Below are 21,467 nucleotides of genomic sequence, written 5' to 3'. Positions count from 1 at the left end.
TCGGCAAACAAGAGTTGGAGTACCTGAGGCACATTGTAACTAGCTAAGGCGTGAAAGTGGATGACAGTAAAATTACAGCCATGGTTTCTTGGCCTTCACCCACTAACATACCAAAACTACGTGGTTTCTTAGGATTGATGGGCTATTATAGAAAGTTCATCCAAAGTTATGGTATTTTACCTTGCCTACTCACCAACCTTCTTAAAAAAAGGGAAATTTAAATGGCATGAGGAAGTTGAAGCTACCTTTCTAGATCTCAAATAGGCCATGACTACCACTCCAACCTTAGCCATGCCGAACTTCAACGACTCCTTCATTATAAAAACTGATGCATTTGGGGACAGTATTGGTGCAGTCCTATCTCAACAAGGCAAACCAATTGCCTATATGAGTCGCGCCCTAGGAGTAACTAAACAATCTTGGTCGACATATGCTAGAGAAATGTTAGCAATCATGGAAGCCATAAGGATGTAGAGGTCTTACCTTCTTGGTCATAAATTTTTTATTCAGACGGATCAACGCAGTCTCAAATATTTCTTGGACCAACATGTATCAACTCCAGAGCAACAAAAATGGGTCACTAAACTCATGGGCTATGACTACGAGATTATTTATAGACCGGGTAGAGAAAACTCTGCAGCAAATGCTCTCTCCTGTAAGCAAGGGAGATTACATTCCAGAAGATTGGTTATGTGGCATACAAATTACAGTCGTGTGGCCAATGACAACCCTAGCGGATCACATACATGGCATCAAGGATTACTGCTCTATAAAGGAAGGATCATTGTTCCAGATGTTTCATCGTTAAGAACTACGCTGTTACATGAAGTGTATGACAACAAGGTAGGAGGTCATTCAGGTATCCTGCATACACTTAAAAAATTACGTTCATAGTTTTATTGGCCCGGATGCATAAATCATTACAGGATTATATCAGAGGGTGTGAGATTTGTCAGAAGGTGAAAGTAGAAACATTATCTCCAGTTGGGCTTCTTCAACCTCTGTCAATCTTGTGTCATGTTTGGGACGATATCACTCTCGATTTTATTGAAGGCTTACCATTTTCTCAAGGGAAGGACACCATCATGATGGTGGTTGATCGGTTGAGTAAGTCTGCTCATTTCCTTCCTCCAAGTCACCCTTTTATTGCAAAAAATATGGTAGAAAAAATCATAGAAGGCATCATCAAGCTGCAAGGCATGCCCAAGTCCATTGTTAGTGATCGGGATCCCATCTTCATCAATTTTTTCTGGCAAGAATTCTTCAAGATTTCAGGCACCAAACTACAACTTAGTTCTGCATATCATCCCCAAACAGACGACCAGACTGAAGTTGTCAACCGCTATATTGAGCAATACCTTCGGTGTTTTGTTCATCAATGGCAAAGGAAGTGGTGTTGTTACTTACCATGGGCTGAGTATTGGTATAATACCACCTTTCACATTTCCATAAGAATGACTCCTTTTCAAGCATTGTATGGTCGTCTTCTGCCTTTCATTCCCATCTACACTACCGGTTTTTCTCCAGTACATGAAGTCGACCGAGAGCTACTAAGTCACAATGATCTCCTCTAACAATTGAAGACCAACTTAGCTAGCTTAATGAATAAAATGAAGCAGTTGGCAGACCAAAAATGGAAGGACATCTCTTTTAATATTGGGGACTGGATTCTTTTAAAGCTGCATCCCTATCACCAGCAAACCGTTTTCAAACGAGTCTTCCAGAAATTAGCTAGCCAATTTTATGGTCCGTACAAGATCATTGAGAAGATTGGTTATGTGGCATACAAATTACAATTACCTGAAGGAATGCATATTTATTCGGTGTTTCATGTGTCGTTACTTAAAAAATTCTATGAAAACATGGCACTTGAGGAGAAGACAATAGTCACATTACCACCCTTCATTGATGAAGGAGTCATTTTCTTAGAGTCATTTTATGAATGATAAATAATTCTCTTTTGGTGAGAATGTACTAATATTTAGATATATCTTTTCTTGTTATTCATGATAGGTTCTTGGCTTGAACATATAAGCCCAAGCATAACAAAATACCGAAATAATGGGAAAACAAATAGCAACAACTGAAATTCAAAATACATAAAAAATAATACGTTAACTCTCCCCTGTAGAGGTCTTATTCCACTTCTGTCATATAATGCTCAATTGTCATTACCTGTTCCCATGTTGCATGTAACATGCAATTGCTACAACTACTTTTTCACGTTTCCACGTTGCATGCTCCTTCTTTTTCCATGCAATGGCTTTTTTAGTTTATCCCAAATATTTAGGATTTGGCCTACAATTATGTTGAGAATGTTGTGGCCTATCAATACTTCCCCCAACAAGTGGAGCCTTGTCCATAAGGTTCATAGCTGGAAATAACGTCCGTATATGTTGAGTTGGTTCCCACGTTGCTTCCTTAGCTGGAAGGTGTTTCCATTGCATCCTTCACTGATTATTACCGGAAAAGTTTTATTTTCTCCAAAAAATGACTATTTGAGATTAAATGGTAATGGTTTCAAATCAGGTTTTGGTGGTTGAACACTTGAAGGTATGGACTCAATTGATCGTGATGGCAATTTTTCAATTTTTGGTCTCCAACTTCTTACCTTTGGTTCTTCGAGAAAATAAACCACTTGCAAATCTTTAGATTCATTAAACTCAATTTCACTGCAATTAGTTTGAAATTGATTATAAACTAATTTTTCAATAAAGTCTACTTCCTGTAAATCATTATCATCTCTAGGTTGCTTGCAAATGTTAAAAACATTCATCTATAATGTCATATTTCCAAATGATAACTTCATTAGTCTATTCCTACAATTAATCAATGCATTAGAAGTTGCAAGAAATGGACGTCCTAAAATAACAGGAATTAAATTACATGCTTTAACAGGTTGTATATCTAAGACAATAAAATCCACAAGATAAATGAATTTATCAACTTGTACTAACACATCTTTAACTATTCCTCTAGGCACTTTTACATATCTATCAGCAAGTAAAAGAGTTACAGAAGTTGGTTTTAACTCACCTAGATTGAGACTCTGAAAACTGAAAATGAAAGTAAATTCACACTAGCTCCAAGATCAAGTAAAGAATTAATAGCATTTGACAAGGTAAAATTTACAATTTGTTCACAGATCCCAAGTAGAAGTGGACATCCTTTATCCTTTACTCTTTTTAGGATACTCTCAAGTGCAACATTCGCAACATCTTGTTTAGCTACTTTTCGATGCAAGAAAGCTTTTTGGGATTTATATTGTGCTCCATCTACCTAAACAATCGATCTAAACCTTGGCATATGAGTATGTGCTTCATTGAAAGTTTGATATGCAAGGAGCTGTAAAGATGATTTTTGTGTGTATTTTTACAGACGATTCTTGTACATCAGGTTGTTTGGAAGGCTTGAAAATTTTCATGCAAATAAAAATTTTAATCCATCTGCATTATCAAATATAATCAAACTTTAAACAATTACATACAAAACATGCAAGCACCAAACTAAATGTGAAATATCAATGGTGGGTGGCCATCAAACCACAATTAAAATTCATGAATATAGAATAATTAATGTCACTTGCACATGATAAGTCATAGGATTCAAGAATGAAAACTAGTCTAATTTACAATCAATAATAGCAGAGTGATCTTTTACTGAACACAATAAAACATATTTTACAGGAAACAATCAATAATTTTTCCTTAATCAAGCAATTGTTCAATAATGTCAGCGTACATACACAACTCTGACAATTATTCTAGAATCATTAAATAATTTGTCTTTATAGTTAAGTAGAGAAATTTATTACAGCAACAAAATGTGTTCTTTTATTTTATCACAACATTTTCAAATAGTGAAACTGGCGCTATTTGGGACTAATATCCAATAATAATTACTATAAATAAAAAAGAAAGCACTGTCCCATCACAACAAATAAACAAGATATTTTGCCACTTGGTAGCCTATAAACAAAAAAAAAAAAGTGATTCCTTTTTTTTAAAATTGAACCAAACTCAAAACACACTAAAGAAATGCAATTAAATAACCAAGACATGCACCAAAAAGAAAGTTTATTCAACTCTCCTTTTCTTTCTATTTGTTTCTTAAGAAAATAGGAAAAAATCCCAAAAACCTTAAAGATACAAACTTTGTATTCCCCACAAAAAACAAAATCTCTATAAGAAACTAACCCAGCTAGAAACCGATTAAAAAAGTCCCAAAAAAGTGAACACTAAAAAACCAAACTTTGAACAAAATGAAAACCTATAAAAAGTCATATTTTTCACTAATTTCTTTGAGAAAGATATATTTTCAAAAACCTGAGATGTAAGGGTAGTAGTAGAGGTAGGTAGAGCCGAAGATAGAGTGGAATCAGAAGCTGGAGCTGGATTTAGGGTCGGGTCAGGAACTAGCACTAGGTTTGGGGTTGGGTTAGGAACTGGAGCTTGACTTTGGGTTGGGTCAGGAACTGGCGCCTGATTTGGAGCTACTATTTGAGATGTAACTAGATGTGAAGCCAAATCAGGAGTAGTACAAGGAGGTGGAGCGAGAGCCGGAGGAGCTGGAGAAGGTGAATGTGGGTTAGAGAGTTCGGGTTGGGTCGTATTATCCATGGTTGAAGAAGGGTTTTGAAAATGAAAATAAAAATTGATTTTGTGACTAGTGCTCGAGATAAAGAGTGTTTGTTTTAGAGGTGGAGGTTGAGTTTTGTGTGTGGAACCCACCAAAAAGGTTTTATGGTTGAGTTTTGTGCATAATTAGATTGTACCCAACCTCAACCTCAAAAGCTAAAATAAACACCCTCTAAGTATTCACCAAGTCTAAATTGGATTTTCAATATAAAATTCTAGCTATTTGTACTAATCCTAAATAGCCATACGGTTAAAAGAGGATTTTGAAAGTGAAAATAAAAACTGGTTTTGTGACTAGTGCTCGAGATAGAGAGTGTTTGTTTTAGAGGTGGAGGTTGAGTTTTGAGTATGGAACCCACCAAAAAGGTTTTATGGTTGAGTTTTGTGTATAATTAGATTGCACCCAACCTCAACCTCAAAAGCTAAAATAAACACCCTCTAAGTAATCACCAAGTCTGGATTGGATTTTCAGTATAAAATTCTAGCTATTTGTACTAATCCTAACATAATAAAACTGATGTTACACAAATAACAATAACAATAACAATAATAATTTATGGCTCCTAACATAATAAAACTGATGTTACACAAATAACAATAACAATAACAATAACAATAACAATAACAATAACAATAATTTTTCCTAGCCATATGGCTATTTAGGATTAGTACAAATAGCTAGAATTTTATACTGAAAATCCAATCCAGACTTGGTGATTACTTAGAGGGTGTTTATTTTAGCTTTTGAGGTTGAGGTTGGGTGTAATCTAATTATACACAAAACTCAACCATAAAACCTTTTTGGTGGGTTCCATACACAAAACTCAACCTCCACCTCTAAAACAAACACTCTCTATCTCGAGCACTAGTCACAAAACCAGTTTTTATTTTCACTTTCAAAACCCTCTTTTAACCGTATGGCTATTTAGAATTAGTACAAATAGCTAGAATTTTATACTGGAAATCCAATCCAGACTTGGTGATTACTTAGAGGGTGTTTATTTTAGTTTTTGAGGATAAGGTTGAGGTTGGGTACAATCTAGTTATACACAAAACTCAACCATAAAACCTTTTTGGTGGGTTCCAGACACAAAACTTAACCTCCACCTCTAAAACAAACACTCTCTATCTCGAGCACTAGTCACAAAACTAGTTTTTATTTTCACTTTCAAAACCCTCCTTTAACCATGGATAATACGACCCAACCCGAACTCTCTAACCCACATTCACCTTCTCCAGCTCCTCCGGCTCTGGCTCTACCTCCTTGTACTACTCCTGATTTGGCTTCACATCTAGTTACATCTCAAATAGTAGCTCCAAATCAGGCGCCAGTTCCTGACCCGACCCAAAGTTAAGCTCCAGTTCCTAACCCGACCCCAAACCAAGTGTTAGTTCCTAACGCGACCCTAAATCCAACTCCAGCTCCTGGTTCCACTCTATCTTCAGCTCCAGCCACCTCTACTACTACCCTTACATCTCAGGTTTCTGAAAATATATCTTTCTCAAAGAAATTAGTGAAAAATATGACTTTTTATAGGTTTGCATTTTGTTCAAAGTTTGGTTTTTGAGTGTTCACTTTTTTGGGACTTTTTTAATGGGTTTCTAGCTGGGTTAGTTTCTTATAGAGATTTTGTTTTTTGTGGGGAATACAAAGTTTGTATCTTTAAGGTTTTTGGGATTTTTTCCCCATTTTCTTAAGAAACAAACAGAAAGAAAAGGAGAGTTGAATAAACTTTCTTTTTGGTGCATATCTTGGTTATTTAATTGCATTTCTTTAATGTGTTTTGAGTTTGGTTCAATTTTAAAAAAGAGAAATCACTTTTTTTGTTTTGTTTATAGGCTACAAAGTGGCAAAATATCTTGTTTATTTGTTGTGATGGGACAATGCTTTCTTTTTTTATTTATAGTAATTATTATTGGATATTAGTCCTAGATAACGCTAGTTTCACTATTTGAAAACGTTGTGATAAAATAGAAGAACACATTTTGTTGCTGTAATAAATTTCTGTACTTGACTATAAAGACAAATTATTTAATGATTCTGGAATAATTGTCAGAGTTGTGTATGTACGCTGACATTATTGAACAATTGCTTGATCAAGGAAAAATTATTGATTGTTTCTTGTAAAATATGTTTCATTGTGTTCATTAAAAGGTCACTCTGCTATTATTGATTGTAAATTTGACTAGTTTTCATTCTTGAATCCTATGATTTATCATGAGCAATTGACATTAATTATTCTGTATTCATGAATTTCAATTGTGGTTTGATGGCCACCTACCATTGATATTTCACATTTAGTTTGGTGCTTGCATGTTTTGTATGTAATTGTTTAAAGTTCGATTATATTTGATAAAGTAGATGGATTAAAATTTTTATTTGCATGAAAATTTTCAGGCCTTCCAAACAACCTGATGTACAAGAATCGTTTGCTAGAATACACACAAAAATCATCTTTACAGCTCCTTGTATATCAAACTTTCAATGAAGCACCTACTCATATGCCAGGGTTTAGATCGACTGTTTAGGTAGATGGAGCACGATATAGATCCAAAAAAGCTTTCTTACATAAAAAAGTAGCTGAGCAAGATGTTGCGAACGTTGCACTTGAGAGTATCCTAAAAAGAGTAAAGGATAAAGGATGTCCACTTCTACTTGGGGTCTGTGAACAAATTGTAAATTTTACCTTGTCAAATGCTATTAATTCTTTACTTGATCTTGGAGCTAGTGTGAATATACTTTCATTTTCAGTTTTTCAGAGTCTCAATCTAGGTGAGTTAAAACCAACTTCTGTAACTCTTTTACTTACTGATAGATATGTAAAAGTGCCTAGAGGAATAGTTGAAGATGTGTTAGTACAAGTTGATAAATTCATTTATTCTCTGGATTTTATTGTCTTGGATACACAACTTGTTGAAGCGTGTAATTTAATTCCTATTATTTTAGGACGTCCATTTCTTGCAACTTCTAATGTATTGATTAATTGTAGGAATAGACTGATGAAGTTATCATTTGGAAACATAACATTGCAGATGAATATTTTTAACATTTGCAAGCAACCTGGAGATGATAATGATTTACAGGAAGTAGACTTTATTGAAAAATTAGTTTATAATCAATTTCAAACTACTTGCAGTGAAATTAAGTTTAATGAATCTAAAGATTTGCAAGTGGTTTATTTTCTCGAAGAATCAAAGGTAAATAGTTGAAGATCAAAAATTAAGTAATTGCCACCACGATCAATTGAGTCCATACCTTCAAGTGTTCAACCACCAAAACCTGATTTAAAGCCGTTACCATTCAATCTCAAATAATTATTTTTGGGAGAAAATAAAACTTTTCCAGTAATAATCTCTTCCAAATTTAATTCACATTAAGAAAGTAAGTTATTAGAAACTCTAAAAATGCACAAAAATACATTATGATGGATTATAGCTGACATAAAAAGAACAATTTACATAACACAAAAACATTGCATCACACATCAACCAACAATAATATGGTTAGAGAATTACCAACAATTATATATATATATATAACAATCACCTTTTGCTTCATCAATGAAAAACAATTACCAACATTTTTCATTAACAATATACATAACACAAAAAACATTGCATCACACATCAACCAACAAGCAATTATGGTTAGTTAAAGGATGACTAGCTTGAACATTAATTCATGTTAATCAACCAACAAGCAATTATAGCTAGTCAATGGATGACTAGCTTGAGCATTAATTCTTGTTAATTTCTTCATTAATAATATAATTTTATATATATATATATATATATATATATATATAGAAAAACTCTTAAAATCTAGACGTATACCTACAAATTAAAAAGAAATTTCAAGAAAGACATGTCCCAATTATACACACACACACACACTAACTTAAACATTAGAGAATTCTATATTTCTCATAATACTTATTTTTTTGGACAAATCATACAATCATAGTTGAGCTCATCAACACAACCATAAAAAATAACTTAATTTTTATGTAAAGTATTTTCATGACTTTTTCAAAAATCAAACTAAAATGGTTATTTCCTTCACATCACAAAAAGGCAAAAAAAAAAAAAAAAATTAAAAAACTGCAAGATAAGTTATATCCTTACCCTTGCTTTAACGTTTGCTAGTTTAATTTCTTGAAATAATTTGTATGATGTGCCTTACCTGCTAGACTTGGACAGCAAAGTGGTTTCACCACATTTTAGATTTGGGTCTCAGGAATTTGGTTATTTCTCTCTATGTTATTTGTTTATATTAACTTTTTTATAATAAAAAAATCAGAAACATTATAATGTTGAATCTCTTTTGTATTGAATTTTACTTTATACTATATAATATTGTTTTTGGATTAATGAGATTTCATTGTTGTTCAAGAATATAAAAGAGTTTTAATTAGTGTCATTTTCTCTATTGTTATTATAGAATTTTTGTTCTTCCTTAAATTTCTTCAAAATCATAATTTTTTTCTAAAAGAATTGTTGCTACCCAATTTTTAACCCATGTTTTGATAAATTTTCAGAAAAAAATCCAAAAATTGCAAAAAAACATCAACAATCCAAAAAATACGTTTTTTAATATATTTGCATTATTTTTAAAATTTTTAATATCGTCTCAAAAGAATTTAAATTTTTAAAGGTTTTGGGAACGCATTCGACTTTTAATGTGTTTTTTTTAAATCATCAATTTTCCTCACTAGAGTGGATGTTGATAAGAAAAAAAAAATCAAATTTACAAGAAATAAAAAGAAGTTGAGGGACCAAGTTTGAAAACCTAGCAACATTTTTACCTATAAATAATGGTCTAATCAACACACTCAAATAGGGGTGTAATTTTGAAACATTAGAAAAATACAAAAAAGAAAACCCTAACCCTAAGCCCATCTCTTTCAAAGGAGCGCCCCCTTCCCTTTCTTCTCATATTCTCTAAACCGCAGCTCCCTTCTTTGGAAAACAAAACCATCACCGAACTCTCCCTCCCAGTCATCTCCCCTCTTCCCATTGAAAAACTCTCACCCAAGCAGCTTATTCCTTCTCCAGACAAAACCAGAGAAGCCAAGGCAACCCCCCTTCTGTTCATTGGTCTTACTTCGGCCAAAAATAAGCCAAACAGTTGCCCCCCTGGTTTTGATTTTTTTTCTCCAGCCGGTTGCGAGACAAGCCCTCCTCTCTCAAACCCATAGCCTCCCAACCGCCTTGCACACAACTCCTTCCATTTCTCCCACTAACCCGAAACAACCTCTCCTTTCTCAGAGGCCGCTCATCATCCTCTTCCTCCCACTCTCCCTTAGCCTACTGCCATCCCCAACTGTTCCTTCTCCCTCGCAACAACGCCATCCACACCTAGCCACAAATTCATCGACCACTGACAACTGTAGACCGAACGGAAACCCAAAGGCCAGTAGCCCTATGGTCACATTGGTGGCCGCTTGAAACAAAGAACAAGGGGAAATGAAAAGAAAGCGAGTTGCGAAGAGAGAAGCAGATCTGCAAAACAAAAGAAAAAAAGAACTAAAATCGATTGTTTATGTGTTTTTTGTTATTACAGGTAATGGTGTTCCTCACAGTCGGCAAGGAAGGGAAGGGAAGAAGATAGCCAACCAAATCCGTCCATTTCCAGGTGTTGCTTGTGGCGGTGGCACGTGAAAAAACGCGCCGCCACTGTTCCCGCGCCCAGAAACCTTCCTCGACACTGTTCCTGCAGATTTCAGAAGGCTTAGGGGCTGTTTTTGTAATTTTTGAATTGTTTAATGTAATTTTTGTTTAGTTTTTTTTGAATTTTTATAATTTGTAGTGGTATATAAAAGAAAAGAAAAAAAAAATATATAGTAAAAGTGTATGTGTGTGTTTGTATTTGTTTTATGGATTTGTTTTATTTATGTATGATAAAATTGCAAAGAATAAAGAAGAATTTAATATTTTGATTTGCTCACAGTCAAGAATTATTAACTTATATGTAAGTTGTATTTCTAATATTCGATGAAAAGATCAAATTTTTAAAACTTCTTTAACGCTTCAAAGCCACGAAGCAGCTTACCTTAGGTAGAGTGCGTTATGGGTGCTAATACCTTCTCTAACCACAAGCAGTCTCTTACCTGTGAATCTCTGACAAGACTAGTACATCCGGATTTTCTAGTAGTCCTCAATTAAATACTAGGTGGCGACTCCCAACAAACCAAATCAAAGCAAGACAACAAAAATAAAAAATCACCAGCCGAAAGCTGCGCGGTGACGTGCGACAAGAATAATCTTTACTTCTTAAAAAATTTGGAAAATTATTTTTAGAAAAACTTTTTAATTCCTTATGCATCTTCAAGAACTTTTATCTTTTTGAGTATTCTTTCCTTAAAAACTTTAAAAAATCTTTATTGGTTATCATGTTAAAATTTAACTTAATTTAGTTAAATGAGCTGAACTTGAGACCAATTATTTTTTACTATGTTTATTTGTTGAGTTTATACAGACATTAAAGGTCTGTAGATCCGTCAACTCACAAATTGATTAAATCAACCCATCAAGCTTAAACCAAGTCAAACCTTGGCTATTTCTATTTGACAATGTAGTAGTTTATGCTTTTAAAAGTTATTTTTAAATTTTTTTTCATCTTAAAAATATTAAATTGAATTTTTTCAATAATTTTAATATATTACTATTAAAAATAAAAAAATTATTTTTATATATTTTCAATTAAAAATATTTAAAGAATTACCCTACACTGCAATATCAACACATTAAATTGTGGCCACAGGACAGCGCACAGCCACTGGCCTAAATCTCAACTATAAAATTCCAGAATAATGGTATTTCTCTGTATGACCCCTTATTAAATGGACCCAAAAGTGCATAATAAAATGTCATCATTGCCAACCACCCTAACCCTTTCTTAGCAACAACAACATTGATCGGGTTGGATAATTGGAGAATAAGACAAGGATTAAAAAAAAAAAATTAGCATGTTCAAATAAATTTTTTGATAAAATAATATTATTTAAAAATAATAATAAAATAACATACTTTTATCTTATTACACTTTTAAAACATGACATTTACTAAATATCACTATTCTAAAATGTGATAACTATTTTATTGTGCTTAGAAATAAATAATATTTAAACATATTGTGTTTATAAAGCATGACAACTTAACACGTAGTGTTGTTACCAATTTTTTGATTTAATCGATTGGCCAGTTAATCTAGTTGTATGAAATAGTTGACCGTTTCATATAGTAACCATGATTTTATAAACTTTTTTTTTTCTAAATGTATTTTATAATTGTCAATGATGTAGTCAGTTTTGTGAAAACATGTGATTTTGAGTAGTTAAATGTAAGTTTGTCATAACTATTTATGGATTTGCCTCAAACAAATTATATGGATAGCCTAACATGTATATTTTGAACCAGTGAGACAATTTATGCCAAAAAAAGATCTGGTCGCACTAGACCAGAATGATAGCTAAAAAAAAATCATAACTTTTGATCTTTTAAGTAGCCATGTAATTGCTACTCTAACAGTTAATTTTGACAGTTTTGTGATTTTTTTTTTTATAAACTGGTTGACTGTTTTAACTGAACATTACAAATCAATTGACCTGTTATTTCTAAATTTAATTGATGTCATGTCTGTAAAACACAACATCAATTAAAATTTTATCACGATTCAAAACCGCTACACTTAATTAAATATCAAAACTTTTTGCTATCATGTTAATTTGCTATATATATATATATATTTGTTATTTTAAATGATAATTGCCCAATTTGTTCAGGAAGAAGGAGCGCACCATCAAACATCAACCAAATATCCATGCCTACCAATCTCCCATACATTACTGCCTCGTTTTAAGTCGTGGATAGGGTGCCCTTCTTGTTCACTTCTCTCATCTTAACATTGTGCCGTAGACACGAGTAAATACTAATTAAGGTTGTTCCTTAACCATATAATAAATAAAAAAAGAAGTTTCAATGAGTGTTGTTTCCTCTATTGTTATTAAATTATGTTCATTGAATTGCCCATATTTTAAATTAAATCCCATGTGTAAACTGTTGATGTTGTATTTTATATGTTTCCATTTATTACATTTGCTTTGGAGAGACTTTAAATGTAAATAAACATTACATTTAGGATTTAATTCAATGAAAAGCCGAATATATAAAACTAATTTTGAAATTTGCGCAACCACTGCTTTATATTAAAATTGTAATTTAATATGAGAGAATAAAGGGATAAGTTTCAAACTCTTTAACAGTTCAATTAATTAAAATTGTAATTTAATGTTTTTTTCATAAGAAAAAAATTTAAATTGCGAACTAATAAGTTGATATACACGCTCAATAAAATAAATGAAAGATTATATTATATGTTCTAGTAAATTCTAACAAATATGTTGATTCAAATTAAATACCAAGTATATGGATTAAAATTAATATTGAGTTGAAAAAGTTGATATAAAATTGCCTATCAAAATACTTATCTCATGTTGTGAGAAACTCTTTTGTTAATTATTTTTTTTATTTAATTATCCAAAAATAATTATTTTTTGTTAGAAAATAAATAATTTAAACTTCATTGAAAAAAAATTCTAGTATAATTCCTTATTTTTTATTAATTTATTTTTTCAGAATTTTTTTTTATCATGATTCTTAATTGGATAAGAAACAAATGGAATTATATATATATATATATATATATATATATATATATATATTATTGTTAATATTAATAAGCAAATTACTATCAAAATCACACATATTGTATTAATATATAATTATCCATAAAACAACTCGATAATGTTATCAAAATGTTCTTTTTAAATATTTTAAAAAAAACAACACAGTTTTTTTTTTCTTCTTAAAAGCACACCTTTCTAATTAAAAACAAAAATGATTAAAATAAAAACTTGTTAAAAAATTAAGCAATTTAACACAATAAATTGTTTTTTTGAATAAATTCAATTTGTTTATTAACATATAGTGAAGGTATGCTACGTAAAAAAATATATTTAATGATTGTAAAATAAGTTTAATATATATATATATATATATATATATATATATATATATATATAAATAATATATGCAATTGAAATCTAAAAAAAGTAGTAAATGTAATAAAATTATATCAAAATTTATTTAAAAAATTTTAAAACAAAATTTCTAATTTAAATGAATAATTATGTTTAATATATATATTTTTAATTATTTACGCTAGAGGAAAGGGATAGAGAGAGAGCAAAAGATGAAGACAACACAGAAAATAAAAAGAGATTGTGTTCTTAACGAATGTTTGAAAGTGTAATTGTGATTATTTTTTTAAAAATGTTTTTTTTTAAAAAAATATGATAATAATATTATTTTATTTTTTAAAAAATTACTTTTAAAATTAGCATATTAAAATAATTTAAAAACATAAAAAAATATATTAATTTAAAATAAAAAAATTAAAAAACTTTTAAATTTTTTTAAAAACATTTTTAAAAAATACTCCCCAAACTCATCTTTATTCATTTGATAAAACCCCATACTCCCAATCTCCCCTTCTCTCTGTATATTTTTCTCTCTCTAGCATAAATAAAATACAATCTTTCTGTCTCACTACTAATAAAACTCAGTTCTTTTTTTTTTTGTCTCTAGTTTGGGGATGATCTAAGCTACTCTATTGGATTTGCAATAACACCCACTTTTTTTTTATTAGTTGTGTAATTATGATTTGTTTTAAGCTTATTTGTTGGGTGTGTGTTTTGATAGTGTCAGTCTCTTGGACTCTTTGAATTTTGTCCATGGTGTCTGTCGAATGATTGAATCTATGGGGATTCTTGAGCAGATGAAATAATAGGATATGGGTATGATTTAATATTTGTGTTTTGCATTTTCTTTCAATCTAATTTGATTCGTGGGTTTTTCATGTTTAGTGATTTGGTTAATTGGGTTTTAATTTGTTTCATGCTTTTATTAGTGAGTAGTTTTGATTTTGAGTTTGATAAATTGCTGTGATTATTGCATGATCTGGGGATTAAAACAAAAACACACTTTCTTGATCTGGGGATTTTAGTTTAATTTGATTTATGAGTTTTTCTTATAATTAACTTTTAATTTGTTTCATGCTTTTATTAATAAGCAGTTTTGATTTTGGTTTGATGAATTGCTGGGATTATTTCCTGATCCGGGGGATTAAAAGAAAAGGACACCTGTTTGATCTTGGGGAGTAAAATAAAAAAGGCACCTGTTTGAATGGGAGGTAGTGAAGCACCATCACAAACCCCAGATCTTTTAGTAGAGAAGGTAATTGTCCAGTTTTTAGATTCTGGGACCTGCGTGAAATAACATATAGTTCTGGTATTGATCTGGGACGCTGGTGAGCTTGAGCGCCTTTTTGGGCCTTTTAGGGTTTTGTTTCGTCATGAACTCACGGGGCCCACGGGGAGGGCATCCTTTTCCTGTTTAAAAACAAGATACTCAAGATGAGCAGATTGCAGTGATCTGGAGAGAAACAATGAGAGCGACCTTTGTAGATGAGATGATTGGGCGAAAAGCCTTTTTAGGGCTTCTGCAGCCGCTTTCACCTTCAACAACAAATGGGTATTGCGAACTTTCCTGTTTGTATTTTTACTGTTCGATCTTCCAGTTCCAAATTCTCATACCCTAACTTGCACTGCTTCTGCATCTAGCATTAGATTAAAGTTTTTTTTTTTGCTATAAAAAAACGGTGTGTTTGGTGGTAATACCAATCACAACAGTTTTAGATGACTTTATATCATTCAGTCAGATGGTTGGCTTGAACCCTAGCTCATCCATGGTGAAATTTGGCTGGTTATTAGGGTGGATTGTGCGGAAGAAACAGTATATTTAGTTAAAATATAAAGGTCAACCAGAGTTGCGCTTCTGGCTTTCATAGTCATAACATCTTGATCAATGGCCATTGTAAGAGTAGAAGGATCCATGAAGCAATAACTCTCTTTGCTGAAATGTGCGACCAAATAGACTCTTGATATTTCATTCTTACAGTGCCCATTGATTAAGATGTTATAACATTGTTCTCAAAGGATTTCTTCTCAAAAACTGCACATCATGTGTTGTACAAGATCTCAACGAAATGGTTGATAGCAGATCGCTATGTATTCATCCACAGTAAGCATGCTAATGGATGTGGTATCAGATGGAAAAATTATACTCTGTTTCTGTGAGGAGTTTCTCAAAATGGGAATTTCAATAGAAATATCATTTTCAGCCCAGCAGTGTTGTGGTGGTCTTTCCTCAAAACAGTTAGGCTGCTATAACGCATGTAAGTTATTGTTACCCAATTTTCCATCGTAAGAACAGTACAATCTACTATTTCCTCTTCATATGGTGACATGTCTTGGCTCTAGGTCATGCTGTAGGTTCTGCTGTACATATAGTAAAAAGTGATCAGTTATTAGATTCTGTAATAAAAGTGGTAAAAGTTTATTGTTGTTGGTGGTTGTTTCTGATAAATTTTCATGTTTAAGTACTCTTTAAGGGTTTATTTTGGGGACTACTTTTGTCGAACTTGAAAGAAAACAACCTCTGCCAATTCTCTACACTTCTCCTTTGATCTTGATCTCTTGGTCTATAACTTGTTTAAGGTATGAAGATTGATGATTTAATGATGACATCTGATTCTGTTGATTGGGGGTTCCTTTTCTATTTTATTTTAGCCTCTTGAATTCTTTTTGAAGTTTGATGATCGAGACCATGTTGCTTTACAGAATACAGATTCCCACTTCTGCATCTCAATTACTGTGTCCTGGTGAGATACTTCTCATGTGTGAAGAGATTAAGTCAAGTTCAAGAAGAACCCCTTTCCCCTTGTGATTGTGTGGTTGTCATGTAAATTCTCTCAAGAATTCTTGTCAGTAATTTCATCTTGTCATGTGAATTCGCTTCTCAATAATTCTTCCCTAACTTATTTAATCTCTGATACTGTTCTAGTGCTCTTGATACAAAGAAGTGTTTGGGCTGTATTCAGCACCTGTGGTAATTCTATTACTTGGGTAAGGCTTAAACGACAAACTGCAAAAAGAGAGATTTTTGTGTTGTCATGGATCCAAAACTGACTATAGGAGGTTAACAAGTCAAGATTCAAGAAGGTTTTCTTATCTGTTAAACCTCATGCTGTTCCTTGATTGCTGTCAAATTCGATGCCTGCTGCTTGCAAGCCTCTAAAGCTGAAATTTAAGCTAGAATTCAGAGCTGGAGCTCTAGTTACTTCTATTTTGTGTGGCACGTTACTGTGTGGCATCCCTGTTGTATAGCATTCAAAATTTGTATGCTTTCAAAGAATATAAGCAAAGAAATTGAGGAAATGGTAACAACTTCTTATGAAAAGGAGAGGGCACTACAGTCTGCAGTGATAGGATCATGAGTTTCTGCCTTTTTGTGTGCATGAATCGGTAAATTTCCTGATGACTTAATTGTTTAATTTGGTTTTTGATTTCTAGAATCTGCTTTAGAGCAATATCACACCTTCTCTTTTGTTCTCCTTAAAGGTGGAATATTAGAGAGACATTTATAATCAATTGTGAGCTTTGTTTGGCAGGTCCCGAGAGCTGATGGTATCAACAGCATTAGATCTATGATGCAAATTCTAGTGATCAATACTGGAGCATCCAGAGCAGAATTAAGGAGGAGTTGATTGAATCTAACAACGTGTATAGGGGTGATAAGGCTAAGGATTTTGCTGAATCAAATTCGTACTCTGTGTAGGCTAAAGTTCCAGCCATTTATGTTGGAAAGATATCCAATAATTAATGTTAATTTTATTGGATTATCATTCAAGTGGTAGCATTAACTGATGTTTTTCTTAACTGTTAGTTATTAGCAGGAGTCTAATTATTTAGGGTTATTTGTAAAACTATATATAGAAGATTAGTAGTTCCAGTAGAAAATGTTGTAATGAAAACCTATTTGTTATTTAGTGTGATTCCATTATTGGAGTGATTTTGTTGAGTGGTACGAGCCTCCCTTGTTTTTTATTCCTGGAACTTTGTTTGCAATAAAACTATCATATTTCTTTCTTTCCTGTCAATTAATTTTCTTTTCTGAACAACTGAGTGTAGAACTGAGTTTACTTTGTTTTCATGTAATTGTTTCAATCCATAATGTCTTTGGCCTTAATTGATATCAGAGTATGTTTCGAATTCATTATTCTTTTTATGCTTGGTACTTGCAGTGCACTCCTACAATCCTATAAACCAGGGATTGCAGGATCATGGTCTTTCCCATCCCAACTTGAACTCTACACAACAAACAGTTCCACTAAATGACCCTACCTTAATGTTTGACCAGTTTCAACAACAAATGGAACTTGTTACCTCATACCTTGGGAACTATTGTTGGTTGTTTGGATGTCACAGAGAAGTGTTACTAGATATAATAGCAGGGGTCGACTGAGACAGAATTAGTAGGGAGATGTGGGTGGAGGTGAAGAGGAAATGAGAGAACATTTGGGTGGAGGTAGAAACAGGGAAAATGAGAAGGTAATGAATAAACCCACTAAACAAATGAAAGTAGAAGTATCTGATTTTAATGGGAAGTTTGATCCTGATGTTTCTCATGATTGGTTGGTGTCTCTCTAGAGGACTACTTTGAATAGTTTTCAGTGCCTTAAAATAGGAGGGCCAGATTTGTTAAACTAAAGTTAAAAGAGCTGCTCGTTCATGGTGGGGAAGTGTGGAAAAACTACCAAGGTTCATAAGGTTATCCATACAAGACTAGGCAGAAATGAAAGCTTGTTTGGAGATAAAATATTTGCTAGTCAATTTTTGCTAGTCAAGGGATGAGCATGCTAGTTGATCAATACACTGAAAAGTTCCATGATCTTATAGTGAGGAGTCAGATTATAGAAACTGATCAACAAATATTTGCTTGTTATTTAAAAGGTTTACGAGGGGAGATACAAAAAAGGACATGTTCACTGCTAGATTATTCACAGTGGATGAAGCCTATCAACTAGCTTTGCAATTAGAAAAGCAACAAGCACTCCAAAGAAACAAAGCAGTGAGAGATTGACATGCAAAACAATATAAAAAGCAACACAAAAACTGTAAAAATTGCACCCTCTTATGGAGATCAAAATCTAAGCAAATATGGGTTCTACAGGACCATAATGATATAAGTGCAAGGGATATGCGTATTTTGCAGTAGTGTGCCCTACAAAGGAGAAAAAAAGATCATGCATGCCTCTGAATTGAATCTTGAAGTAGCACTAGAATCATCAAATAAAGATCAAGACACCGTGGAAGAAGATATTGAAGAGGAAGCAGCGCAGGCTATTAAGCTACCTATTTATATGGTTCATAAGATGCTATCTAGTCGGACTAATTCCATGACACATGTGGAAGATGATTGGAAGAGGACTGACATCTTTCACACAAGGGCTAGACACTTAATGTAATTATTGACAATGATATTAGATTTAATGTCATCTCTACCAAAGCAATGGAGAACCTGAAATTACAAAAAAGAGAAGCATCAAGCCCCCATACAATATTAGTTGGATCACTAACAAACATCCTATTATGGTCGAACATCGCTGTTTGATACCATTTTCTTTGGACAACCATTTTGAAGATGAAATTTGGTGTGATATTGTACTCCCCATAAAAGTATGTCATTTACTCTTGAGCCGACCATGGCTATTTGACAGAAAGATGAATTATAATAGACATGAAAATACTTATTCCTTAATATGCAAAAAGGAAAAATTAATTTCAAAGCCTCTTCCTATTAAAGAGTTTCAATAGAATTCAACCATGACACTATCACTTCAAGGATTTCAAAGAACACTACTTGAGAATCCAGTTGTGTTCATGCTGGTTTGTAAGGCTATAGATAAGAAAAGGCAACCAACAATTGAAGTTTTGCCAGTAGCACTTCAACATTTACTCCAATAGTTTGAAGATATTTTCCCAAAAAAAAAAAAAAATTCCCTTTCCAACTACCACCCCCACGTGGTATACAACATTCAATTGATTTGGTTCCATGTTCTTCATTTCCAAAACTTCCACATTATCGAGTGAGCCCCACAGAACACAAAGAGTTACAACGAAAAGTATATGAGCTTGTAATCAAAAGGTTCATCAGATAAAGCTAAGTCCCTATGCTGAACCAGTCCTCCTCATGCTAAAAAAGATGGGAGTTGGAGGATGTGCATTCATAGTAAGGCAGTAAATAAGATCACAATCAAGTATTTGTTTTTCAATTAATTCCACGGCTAGATGACAAGCTTGATTAGTTAGAGGATGCTAAAATCTTTTCTAAACTAGATCTAAGAAGTGGTTACCATCAAATTCATATATGATTTGAAGATGAATGGAAAACATCTTTCAAGATGAAAGACGGATTCTACCAGTGACTGGTAATGCCTTTTGACTTAGTAAATGCACCAAACACGTTTATGAGAGTAATGATTCAGACATTGAAGCCTTTTCTAGGCAAGTGTGTTATCATGTATTTAGGTGACATATTTGTTTTAAGTCAAAATATGAAAGAACATCTAGAACATTTGGAGCAAATTTTGCAAGTCCTGCGATAAGCGAAATTCTATGCAAATCTCAGCAAATTCTCTTTCTTTCTATCCAAGGTGAATTTTTTGGGATTTATTAAATCTCAACAAGTAGTAGAAGCTGATCTAGAGAAGATTCGAGCAATTCTGGAGTGGCCAGAATCACAATCTTTTTTTAAGGTTAGAAGTTCTCATAATTTAGCCACCTTTTATTGTCAATTTTTCAAGCTTTTAGCACCATCATGGCTCTAATCACAGTGTTTTAAAGAAAAGTTCCTTACACAACAATCCTTCTATTCTAGTAACAGATTATGCCATTACAGATGGTTACTTGACTAAAGGTGGGTATATTTGTATTTCTATGGGTTTATTTTGAGAGTTTATTATTCAAGAATTACATAGGGGGAATAGTAGGTCATTTTGGGTAAAACAAAACATTTTCTTTGGTTGTTGATCGTTTTTATTAGCCAAATATGAGAAAACATGTTAACACATTATGAGCAGGTATATAATTTATCAATTAAACAAGGGTAACAAACATAATACTGGTCTTTAACTCCCTTACCTATTTCATAGAGGTTGTGGCTTAAATTGAGCATGTATTTTGTATTGGGACTTTCAAGAACAGTTTGAGGCAATGATTCTATCATGGTGGTGGTGGATTGATTTTCCAAAATGGCTTATTTTATTCCTTGCAAAATTTTTTTTAATACTTCCCATATTGCTTCTATATTTTTAAAAGAAATTGTGCGACTCATAACCTTCCACTTTCTATTGTTTCTGAAAGAGATGTCAAATTTGTTAGTTACTTTTGGAAGACACTATAGGCTAAATTATGCACTAAACTTATTTTCTCTAGTGCCTTCCACCCACATATCGATATTCAAACTAAAGTCACCGACACGAGTCTTGACAATCTGCTCAGATGTTTAACTAGTGATTATGGTGAAAGTTGGGATTTAATTCTGCCCCAACTTGAATTTACATTCAACAGCACTATCAATAGAACAATATGATGTGCGTTATTTGAACTAATGTATGGTTTACATCCCAAGGTACTTATAGATGTTACTTCCTTACCTCTACCTCAGAAGGTTAGTGAGACAAGACTGAATTTTACAACATTTAGGTCTTCTTTACATGAGAATGTTAGGTGTAAGATGAAAAAACAAGTTGCTAAGTATATTGCTCAGGCAAACCATCACGGAAAGGATATACAATTTGAAAAAGATGATCTAGTGTTAATAAGATTAAGACTTGAGAGGTTTCCCAGTGAAATATATAAAAAGTTA

General features: G+C 32.6%; 1 long non-coding RNA gene across 5 annotated transcripts; it reads left to right on the top strand.

The window, feature by feature from the left end:
* The first annotated feature begins 14,157 nt into the window (after positions 1 to 14,157).
* LOC118061104 (uncharacterized) lies at positions 14,158 to 17,618 on the top strand. 5 transcript variants are annotated; one of them, XR_012170588.1, is made up of 3 exons: positions 14,183 to 15,230; positions 15,470 to 17,062; positions 17,209 to 17,618. It is a non-coding gene; the product is annotated as an uncharacterized lncRNA (long non-coding RNA). The 5 variants fall into 5 exon arrangements; XR_012170589.1 differs by having other exon boundaries at positions 14,184 to 16,255; positions 16,379 to 17,062; XR_004689536.2 differs by having other exon boundaries at positions 14,185 to 16,499; positions 16,602 to 17,062.
* The last annotated feature ends 3,849 nt before the right edge of the window (positions 17,619 to 21,467 follow it).

This window comes from Populus alba, chromosome 8 (genome assembly GCF_005239225.2).
Source record: "Populus alba chromosome 8, ASM523922v2, whole genome shotgun sequence".
In the NCBI taxonomy this organism is placed as follows: domain Eukaryota; kingdom Viridiplantae; phylum Streptophyta; class Magnoliopsida; order Malpighiales; family Salicaceae; genus Populus; species Populus alba.
Note: the sequence above shows the minus strand (reverse complement) of the source record. Positions and strands in the feature narration are given on the sequence as shown.